General features: G+C 34.0%; 1 pseudogene; it reads left to right on the top strand.

Moving 5' to 3' along the window:
* Nucleotides 1-8,723: 8,723 nt before the first annotated feature.
* On the top strand, nt 8,724-8,842 carry LOC118610635 (annotated as a pseudogene).
* Nucleotides 8,843-9,902: the final 1,060 nt, after the last annotated feature.

Raw genomic sequence — 9,902 nt, 5'->3', positions numbered from 1 at the left:
GTGGAGGGAAGCCGAAATTGGAAAGACGGAAGAGAGTAAATAATCGTTATGAAGAAATGGTTTGAGCTAGTGCCCCATGGTCCAGCATGGCATTTAAAAAAGATCTCAGCTACAGCACTGTGTAAGCCCATAAGCCCTTCATAGGGTTCCCCAAGCCAGAGACATCAAGCTTGGCTCCAGGGCTGCTTGGGGAAACTGGTCTTCAGTTACTAGGTGTTAGCATGAACTTAGTTTCACTAGTTTACTTTAGCATAGATGCTAAAATTTTAGGACCCTGCCTCTCCTTTATATCCCTGACCAAGATAATTTATTAATCTGCTCTTAATGGAGCATCATTAGACTCTATAAAACATATCCTGAAGTTGTTGGGGATATAGATAGATAGAAGATAGATAGATAGATAGATAGATAGATAGATAGATAGATATAGATATAGATAGATATAGGTATATATACACGCACATACACGATGGAACAGATAATACTACTTCCCATGATTGTGTTAAATAAAATTACCTTCATGGAAAATGCAATGAGTTATTAGGAAATAAGTAAGTCCTCAAAAAGTAGTAACAAAAACTAAAAAGGATGTGGACCTACAGTGATCTAGGTCTGGTGTAATATAAAAAAGAGAAGTTTTTAACATATGTTCCCAAGTTACTTTTTCAAGGCAGGGCCATCAGCATAAGGTAAGACTTATCAAAAAGTAAATTGGCTCATCTGCTGTTTATTCTCTCTAGAAAACTGAACACTGAGCTCCTAGAGAGATTATACATCTCCAGAGTCCAGAATAATAAATAATGCACAGTGAGTGTTTAATAAATCAGGGCAATGATGGGTTCAAATCTTGCATCTGCCACTTCCTACCTATGGTACGTTAGCCTCTCTGATCCTTAACTTCTTCCTGCATTAAATAGACAGACTTATCTTGTAGGGTGGGTATGAGAATTAAATGACCCTGTGTGCTGAGTTTTTATAGATGTGCCTGGAATATAGTAAAGATCTGTAAATGATATATGATATGATGATGATGGTGGTGATGATGATGACTACAACATAATCTATTGGCTGCTTATCATTAGCCATTCATACTCTGGCAAAATCAAACGTGGAAATTCTATCCCCCTTTGCCTGAGATTGGTCTGGTATGTGATCCATTTCTGGTCAATTAAATTTAAGGGGGTTTCTGCTAAAAGTATCTTAATCTAGTTCAAGGCACTGAGATAATTTAGAGCTAGACTCTAATCTGTGCAACGGTTGAATATTATTTTTCCCAGTTTACCCTTACACCCAGAGTGTAGCCCTTCCAAATCCTAAACCAAACTATTGGTGTGATGTTATTGGAGCTCCCCATGCTTGACAGGCCCTGGACTCCAAGTTGTGCTTCTATAGTGCCATGAGGCTATAAAAAACTTGGCTCAGTTTTTCAGCCTTTCAGCTACTATTCAGGTAACTCAGAGAGCTACACTTCTCTGAGTTTCCTTCTCTGAAATATTGACAGTGTAATTCTTCAATTAAAAAAAAAAAAAAAACAGTTCCATTTAGCTGTTCCAGTTGTTCAAAGGGAGAGGTTGACCAGCATGTTGTAGCCCAGAAGAAGCAGAAGTCAAATTTTAATACTTCTGAGGACTATTTAAAGACATACTTAATCTATTTTCATATTCAAAAATGTCCGATAATGATTTAATATCAAGCTAAAAGCTGAACAGTAGTAGTTTCTGGGAAGGAAAGGCAAAAAGAGATAATGGAAGGAAAGAAGAAGTAAAAGCAAAGAAAAGAATGAAAAGAAAAAAGTCAAAGACCTCAAGGTGTAGGTATTCTTATTGTCTTTATTTTATAATGAGGACTGACATGAAAAATGACTTGCTCAAAATTCATATAGATCATAGATACTGGAATTGGTTTTGAACTCAAGATTTTCTGATTCCTGCCTGTATTTACTTCTCTTCTCAACATATCTATCTGGCTTTATACCTTTAACCTCTAATTCTTGGATGTCGTGAACCAATCTGAGTTCTTTGATTCAACTGCAAACCTTGGCCTTTGAACATGACCTTTTAAGCTCTCTCTACTTTCTCTTGATTACATAAAACTGACTTGTTCCATCAATAGTGATCAATTCATGCTAACTAATTTCAGTTCTAATCCCTATGTTCTCTCCCCACAATAAGAATAAATATGAGGAGTTCATAGGATGATAAGAAAGCAGTCCTAGAGATCACTAGTGGAATGGATACTCTCTCTCTCTCTCTCTCTCTCTCTTACACACACACACACACACACACACACACACACACACACACACACACACACTCCCTCTCCCCTTAACAAATATTGGCTCAACAAATGCTGTGCATTGATGGCATTGCTTAGGACTGAGTATACAATGGTGAACAAAAGGGTGATTCCTATTCATCTAAACGATACAGGTGAGTAGACACAGGTTGAGGCTGTGTTTCCAAGTTTATTGCCCTTGGACCAATGTGAGGATCTATAAAAGACCAATGAAGAAGAGAGAGGGCCTAAGTCAGGGGTGAAGCTTTCAGCTGGTGCTGAAGCCAGCCTACAGTTCTCAGATTTCCTGGAGTTGTGTCCACACCATCAATGCAAAAGAAGATTTTTGGCAATTGCTCCATGACCCCTCATTACCTTTCGGTAACAATGTCACTTTGGACTGAATTGACCTAGTTTCCGAGACCCCATTCCACCAGAACCTTCCAGCTCTCCACTTCCCTTGGCCACAACCCAGACTGCATAGAGACATGACAGCTGAGCAGAAGCCCTGCCAGTGACAGGAATTTGCCCTTCAGCATGCCTGGTGGTGGAAAGCCAGAACATTTGACCCACGGAAGACATCTATCCAAGTCTTTAAAAATGTATGCACTATTTTTTTTTTTAATTCTGAAAATGAGTTAGAGCCAAACTGATCAGATGACTAACTAAGGATTGCATGTCTTCAAATGCCTGGATGCAACCAATTGAAAAAGTATCTTCCCCTGGCCTTCCATCCCCTGATTTTCCTCAGTGGTTGTGTCCAGTCTGACACTGAGGGTACCCTTGAAGGAAGTTATTTGTGGTTATGTATAATTAGTCTGGTTGACTCTTAAGGCCAAGGTGCTTCCATTTGTTTTTAAGAAGAAGCTCTGTCTTTGGTCATTTTTTTTTTTCTTTCATTAACTCACAACAGAGGCAAGTACAATATAATTACATCTCGGTGTAATAATTCTGATACGAAAGTGACTTCATCGTTTCTGATACTCTTTTTGATGTAGAACCATCCATGTTTTAAAATGAAACATAGATTTACCCCTTTAATGCAGGCAAGACCTCCATTGCTAGAAGGAAAATTTCAGGGAGTTTTTTCTTGGAAGAAGAACAGGATTCTGGAAATACATCTGGATGGACAGGAGGGGTAGGCAAGGCTTGCAAAGTAGAGAGGCTAGCTTCCTCAGTCTTTAAGCTGAAATTCCCACCTTTACAACTTTTGTCCATTTGTGGTAGTTGTCCCCTCCGGAAAAATGCTGAACAAGTTTCTTTCCCCAAAAACAACCTTTCAATGATTTGAATACAGAGCTCCTGCTCTCTTATCCTTTTCTGGTGTTTTCTGCTCCCCAGGTTGAACACTTTCCATCCTTCCAACTATTTCTGATATGGTATTTTGGCAAGAGGAAACAGAGGTAGAAAAAAAAAAGCCACGTGAATAAGTACTCAGTGTACACTTCAGTAAATGGCAAATCTCTCCCTGACCAGTAAGCCAACATTCTGACACTAGATCAGAGTACACACTTGGAGTGGCATGTCAGCAGGCAGCATTCCAAGCCTTCTGCCTATGAGGGGAAGCAAGAAAAACTGGCCAAAATATTTTTGTCCGTATTAATTAAGAAATGTTTTCCCTTCATTGATTCTCATACAGAACTGACATTCTTTTGGTCACTCTTTCGAATTATTAAAGGTTTTATATTTTAAGATCTTAATGAATCTTTCCTTGAGATGCATTTGAAATTCTTTTGGTACCTAAAACATAGCTTTGCAAAGGTGCTTTAGAGTCTCATGTTGTTTTTTTTTTAATTTATTTTTATTTACTGAAATAGAAATAATACTCTTAACAAACGTCTCTAATTTCTGAAACTGTGGTACCAGGACAAATTAAAATGGGCTTCAAATCAGGCACAAATTATATTTTTTATTGACTTTCTTGGATAAAGCTCAGAACATAAGTCCTGGCATTTTTCAGCCTGTACTAGCTATAATTAAAACGGCACACCTCTACCTGGCTTCTCTGATTTGTTTAACCTGAGACAAACCAGATAAGGACAAGGAATAGATCAACTACATGTGTCCACTATTAGGTGGGTTCTGGAATTAAATTTGTAATTAATCTTGTAATCTTAGAACTGAACTGTACTTCTGTGTTCATGAAAGATGGGATTATACATCTGCTAATATTACTACTAATTATATCAACAACTAAAATAGCCATATACTCCTGAAAGTGGTTTTCATGTTTCACTATTAATTATGATGGTGGCTCCTAGTTTCAGATAGATTTCTTAAATCATGTTGAAAATTATTTTCTAAGTTTTATATGAAATATGAATTGTTCACATTTTCAAATTTCTTTTCAACTTTTAAATATTATTTCAATATGATTTTATCATTAGAATTATTTGTATATTAATTAATAAAATGTCTCGATGGAATCTGCGATGTTGGTGATGAACTGGTATAATTTCTAAATCTACCTGAATTCCACATGAAAACAGTGAAGCTATGTAGCAAAAACATAAGCCCCTGATAATCATATGTAACTAAACCAGAATACGAGCTATACCCATGAAACATAAAATAAAAATGGATTGGTTAAAACTATAACGCAAGTATGAGCACTAGTGTGGGGAGAAACAAAGGGGAAAAAGTAGAACATCTGGCAACCTAGAAAAGAGGACTCCAAAATGTCAAACAGGGACTCACCATAAATTACAGTGAGCAATGGGTTTTGCTAACTCCAATAGTGGGTAAGTGCAAGAGGTATAAAGGTGATGTCTTCAGTTAAGGTCTGAAGAATTCCGGGCATTAGGAACTCTCGAAATTAGCCAAGCTCCCTTTGAAGACAAATGCACATGGTGATGAAAAGTTTCTGAGACAGAATCCTCATTGAGCAGAACAGGGAAAATTAAGATAAAGAAAATGCAAGTTTCAGGCAAAAGTAAAGGAAATGAACAGGGCTAATTGACAGACGTTAGAAATCAAGATGACATATTTTGAAACAACAGAAGTGAAGCTGTGTGAAGTTAGAAAAACTATCATGAACTGTGACTCTAAAAATTCAAAAAACGAATTCACATAAAAATGGGCAAGCATTAAAAAAGTGTAAGAGACTAACTCCCTATAAACAACAAGGACACAAAAAAGTACATGCCCACAACAAAGACAAATTATTCCTAAATGAGATAAAAGATATTAAAGACCAAGATATATCACATTTAGAAAAATACCAGAAATGAAGTAAAAGAACTCAGAAAAAAATTATAAAGACAAAAAAAAATCACTTTAGAATTGAAGACTAAAAAATAGAAGGCACACAATTGCAAATAAATACAACGAATAATGGTTTAAGATAAATAGAAAGTAAAAAAGACAAAATTGACAAGATTTTTAAATAAAAAAGAAATTAGACATAAAATGATTCAAAAAACAACAACAAATACTGAATACAGGCAAGGAAGATTCAACAAATGTATAATAGCACTCTTTAAAAAAGAAAAATAAAGAAAAGAAACAGAACAAATAACAATAACTGAGAAAAACTTTTCTAAAACTTAAAATTGTAATATATTTTACAATAAAATATACAATATAAAAGTAAAGCTACATATTGAAAAGGCACAGCCCATACCTGAGAAAATTGACTCAGAAGAGCCAACATTGAATGAAACGTATTCTAGTGAAATCGCTGAATAACAAAAAAAAAATGAACAATCCTTTGGCATCTAGGCAAAAAATACAAAAGACATAACAAAAATAATATTAGACTGCCATCAAACTTTTAAGAAGCCATGCTTTATGCCAAAACAAAGATATGAACTAAAGTATTTAAGATGCTCAAAGAAAACAATATGAACTAAGGATTTTGTATCCATTCAAACTAATTCCTATTCTAACTGCTATCACATTTAAGAACTCAGGTAATGTTGTTCCCATGTACTCTTTCTGAGGAATCTGCTAGAAAACAAACTTCAGAGGAGTAAAATTACTATAAAGATATCAAAATAGGGATTGATGGTGAGCATTATACAGTTACACTTACAAATAAAATTTTAAAAGTTAAAAGAAAGACGGCTTATTGTATAACAGTTTTAAACACAATGTAGACAAACTACCACTGTTTTCAAAATAAAGAATAAGCTAAAAAAAATTAATGGTTTGCAGTAATCCTATTGGTGGAATAGTATTGATATTGTTATTGTGGAATCATGTGGAATAAAGTACATGAGTAATTGTGGGATATTCTAATTCTATTATCCCTCCCTTCTCGAGAGCTAGATTTATTGGTTTGGAATAAGTGACAAATTAAAGTAACCTAGAGAAGTCAAGCAAACCCCGTAATCCTAAATCTGAATTGTGGTTAACAGTATAAACTTACAAAGCATTTTAAATAAAAAAGTTAAAATATCAATTTTTAATTGTACATAACAACAAATGTTACCGTATCACAGTTCTATCAACTTAAGAGACCTAGAAAATTAATCAAACCAAAATAATTTCCTCAGGCATGTGTTGTGTCTTTTCAATATGCAGTTTTACTTTTACATTGTATATTTTATTGTAAAATATATTTTAATTTTAATTTTTAAGAAAGGTTTTCTCAATTATTGTCATTTTGGTTCTGTTTCTTCCCTTGCTTTTCCTCTTCAGAGACTGCTATTATACATTTGTTGAATCTTCTCTGCCTGTATTCAGTATTTGTTACTGTTACTTAATTTTGCACAGCTATTCACATCGTCTACAAATCACGACAATTATAAATCTTCCTTTTCAATCTTTATCACACTTTACCACAGAGGATAGCAGCTACATTGCCAATGTTAAATAAAAACATAAAAGTAGGCCTCATTGTCACTATCTCAATCTTAAGTGGAAATTTTTTAATGTATTATCATTAGGTATGATGTTTGCTCTAAATTTTTGGAGAGGTAGAAATTTTTAAACCGTATTTTTATTAAACTGTATTGATATCACTTTTGCTATAAAAGATGAGGAAATTCACACTACTGTACTTCTTGCTGTCTTATTTTTTAAACCTCCCATTTTTATTATTCTGAGACTGTTGTGAGTATCATGTGTAATAAAGTACATAATTGTTTATTATTATTTACCATTATTAATTATTATTTATTTATTATTCTTTGAATGATGCCAAAGTTTATAACATTAAACTATGTTTCATACCCTAATTATGAATAATGTTTTGTTTTAGTTCTAAGCTTAAATTTATTCATTACCTATATCCATTATTTCATTTCTAATTCTGTCATTTCTTTTCAATCCATATTTATCCCATCATTGCCTTGATTTTATCATTGATCTTTTTTTCCAAAAGATACCGATGAGTGCTCTATTCTCTGAGTTCTTTAACATTTGAAAATATGTATATGTCACTTTTATACATTAATTATTGTGACATCCTTGAGTCTAGAAATTTGTCAGTAATTGTTTAACTGGCTCTGCGGAAGAACGAAAATATCTAATTTTCACATCTGCTGATTTTTCTGAGGTGAATAATCCCACCATGACTAATTTCAAGTTACCAACATGATATCCCTAAATGGGAAGAAATTCTCATGGGAATACCATTATATTATATTATATATCTTGGTTATACAGAAACAATAGATATAATTAACCTCAAGAGTACAGATAATAGTAAAATAATTAGAAAGTGATGAGTCTTCTGTTTTTTAAAAATTATTTCTTTGTAAATTTATATAATTTAATCTTAAATGATGTCTGTTTAACAACTGGCTGGTAATATTTCTAAAATTTTGACAATCAGCTCTTGGAAGTACAAGCTGGGTCCAGTGCATTGATTATACCTTATTTACTTTAAAACTCTGCTGACAATGTTCTTTTGTTTTTCTGCATTAAATATCACTGTGGAAAATATCTGAAGCTGATCTTTTGCAACATGACAACTCAACTGATGCACTTTATCCCACTTCCTAGTTTAAGCCCATAGAAGTTCTCGATAAAGTAGTAAACATTAAATCAATGAAAATAAGACAAGAGAAAACACCATATGCAAGAAAGAAAAAAGGAAATCAATGTTGGAGCAATAATTTGAAGCTGATACAGTGACAATACTCAGTTATTAGAGGAGGCATAGATCTTAGGAGGTAGATGCTAAGACTGTAGTACCCATCCAAAGAAAATACAATATGGAGTAGTGGGAATTCAAATCTCACCTTGTCTTAATAGATTATAAAATCTCCATCCTTTAAACCAGAATAAAACTTAACAACCAAAAAACTAAAATAACCAAAAAACAAAAATAAAACTTAACAACCAAAAAACTAGAAGTTATAGAATAATGTGGAAATATTTAAATACCAAAGTTGAATAAATAGAACTCTATGGAAAATAACACATGTATCTGAAAGAGAACCAAAAGAAATTTCTGGAAGCAAAAAGTAATTTATTCAAGGTTTTAAAAAATGAGTAAATGAATCTACGGCCATGCTACCCTGAACAAGCCCAATCTCGTCTGATCTCAGAAGCTGAGCAGGGTTGGGCCTGGTTAGTGCTTGGATGGGAGACTACCTAGGAAGACCAGGTGCTTTAGGCCTATCACATAAATAAATAAAGAATTGTAAGCTGACAAAGTCCTTGCAATCTGTGAGGTCAACCAAGGGTTGCCTCGCCTAAAGGAAAAAAAAAAAACGAATAAATGGAATGAAGAGGAGATTAGACGCAGCTGAAGAGAGAACTGATAAGATGGAATGTGGAGAATAGAAATCATTTCTAAAACAGAGGACAGCTTCAAAAATATTTTAAAACAATCATAAAAATAACCAGTAGCATAAATTTACTTTCTCTGATAACAATATAATTAAAAGAGAAATAAATGATAAAATAATGCTAGAAAAATCCACATATATCTGTAACAAATTTAAAGGTCTAAATAAAAGAGTGAAAGAAAAAATAACAAATCTGTGAGATAAGGAACATGATTGTTCCCATGTTACAGATGAGAAAACTTTGCCTGAGAAATTGTGACTAGCTTACCTAAGCCTATACAGACAAAATGCACTGCAAACCCAGACAGTCTGGTTTCAGATCCTCTGCTCTTAACCACAGACTCCAAATTTTTAAATAAAATATTAGCAAAACAAATGCAATAATGTATTTTTAGTATGAAATGATTATGTAGGGTTGGGAAAGATGTCCAGAGCACTTCTTCTTAGTCCCTGATTCACATTCCTGTAATATGCAATCTTTTGTCCGTTGTCCAAACTTCAAAACATTTTATAAACTGGCAAATGCATCTTCCTTCTCCAGCAACTGTGAAGTCTCTGATTTGTTCCCTTTCTATCACTTTCAGCTCTAGCTTTATGGACATAGTATTTGATGGTTATGCCACCCCATTTCAATCCATTCACCTTATTTAAAATCATTCAGTGATATTCCATTGTTTTTAGTATAATAGGAAACTTTCTTATCATGACCTACAAGGTCTGTCCACAGCTAACCTCTCCAGCATCATCAAGGATCAAATTCTCCCTTCCTTCCTGTCCAGAACTTGACCCCAGGTGTTCATTTATGCCATTTCCTTGCCTAGAACTACCCATTCTGAGCTTTGCCTACCTGTCTCCCAATCTCTCAGGTCTCATTTCTTCATTTCTTGA

Source organism: Rousettus aegyptiacus, unplaced genomic scaffold, assembly GCF_014176215.1.
Source record: "Rousettus aegyptiacus isolate mRouAeg1 unplaced genomic scaffold, mRouAeg1.p scaffold_m13_p_12, whole genome shotgun sequence".
Taxonomy (NCBI): domain Eukaryota; kingdom Metazoa; phylum Chordata; class Mammalia; order Chiroptera; family Pteropodidae; genus Rousettus; species Rousettus aegyptiacus.
Note: the sequence above shows the minus strand (reverse complement) of the source record. Positions and strands in the feature narration are given on the sequence as shown.